Here is a 1,772-nt window from a genome sequence, read left to right as displayed (position 1 = left end):
ATTGTCTACGCGACGTAACCAAAACAGATTAACATTTGAATAGTAATGGCAGTTGTGGCGATTGAAATCTCCGTTAATGTGGAATAAGGCCTCATCGCTAAAAAGCATCCTGTCGAAAAACATGTTATCTTCTTCCAGTCTTTGCAAAGCCCGCCGACAAAATTGAACGCGTACCCCTTTCTGATCATCAGTCAAAGCCTGATGTCTTTCAATGTGGTACGGGTGGAAGCGATTCACCCTTAAAACACGGTTTACCGTAGAAAGAGATGTGTGCAACTCGAGGCTGATTCTGCGCTGACTTACATGCGGGTTGAATGCAACTATCCCCAAAATAGCGATATTCAACACGGTTTCCTCTGTGCGATCTTTTTTCTTTCGTTGACGTCTCAATCGACCATCACGTGCTCTAGCGATAAGATTTGAAATTGTTTGACGAGAAGGATGTCGACGATCTGGAAATCGAAGTACATAAAGACGAGCACATTCTCTAGCATTCTCATTACTTCTGCCATATTCAATTATTATGTCTACAATTTCCGTGGGTAAATAATCAGTCATTGTTGCAATGCTACGTTCTCATAAAAACAACTTAAGATGTATCTCATACGGTGACATTTAATGAAGCATATGAGTAATTCTTTCAAATCATGTAAGTAATCATCCGATACTTCTTTCTTTTATATGAATGAAACGTTGCCTAAGGACGGACGCGATACGATGTAAGAATGCAATAATGGAAGTTCGTCACGTCCATGCCGTTGATTCCGAGTAACTCTAAGAACGAAAAATGTTCATGAACATGTACATCAACCACTTTTTATTACATATTCTTGTAGCTTATTTCAAGGGCTTTCCAAAAACCTATAATAAAGTATTTTTTTATTAGGCATATTTAGAGTTATGAGGCTTGAAAGGATTTTGGTCTTTAACTGTTTCTGTTTCGTAAAAACGTATCACTATCTTCTGAACGGTGTATTTCGAAATAAAATTGTTATCAGGATATGCAGCAGCATTGAATGTGTAGATCAGTTACTTTTTCGTATGATCTAATATGGTCTCCAAATTTTCGATAAAGAAACAGCATTATCTTTTCTTTATCGGTTAACATTTTTAAAAAAGAAATTTGAAATTGTAGTTGGAAAAAGAAAGGGAAAAGACAAAGAGTAAGATGCAAGAGAGCACGACTTGTTTTTAAAATATAAAGGTCGAGGAGCGTTATCGTGAAGCGCGGGTATGCGCGAGTTTTGACTGAGTACGTGTGATATAACGTCGTTAATGAATAACCGCGTTCGATGAGAGCGAATGAACAACTAAGCCGGTCATATCGTCTAGCTCGAGACACAAAAAACAAAGTTATTCTTGTTTTTCTCCTGTGTTTGTTTTGTAGACTCCCAGCCTAGTTGTTCATTCGCTCGCATCGAACGCGGTTATTCATTCACGACGTAAAATCACACGTACTCAGTCAAAACTCGCGCATACCCGGGCTTCACGATAATGCTTTTCGATCTTTGTATTTTAAAAACGAGTCGTGCTCTCTCACATCTTACTCTGTCTTTTTCTTTTCTTTTTCCAATTACAATTTAAAATTTTTTTAAAAAAATAGAATAAAAAAGATTTAAAAATATCTTTTTTAAATCTTTTTTTAAAGATAATGCTTTCCTTTTTGGAAAAGCCCTTGAAATAAACTACAAGAATATGTAATAAAAAGTGGGGGGTCCAATTTAAAAAATTCAATTTGACCTTTGTATGACCTTCGTCCTCCACCTAAAGTC

General features: G+C 36.5%; 1 pseudogene; it reads right to left on the bottom strand.

Moving 5' to 3' along the window:
• LOC116853044 overlaps nt 1–188 on the bottom strand; it is a 775-nt pseudogene extending 587 nt beyond the window's left edge.
• Nucleotides 189–1,772: the final 1,584 nt, after the last annotated feature.

The sequence above is a fragment of the Odontomachus brunneus genome, unplaced genomic scaffold, assembly GCF_010583005.1.
Source record: "Odontomachus brunneus isolate Ranch 3 - 2012 unplaced genomic scaffold, Obru_v1 Obru_scaffold_272, whole genome shotgun sequence".
Classification (NCBI taxonomy): Eukaryota; Metazoa; Arthropoda; class Insecta; order Hymenoptera; family Formicidae; genus Odontomachus; species Odontomachus brunneus.
The sequence above is the reverse complement of the archived record's forward strand: the minus strand, read 5'-3'. Positions and strand labels throughout refer to the sequence as shown.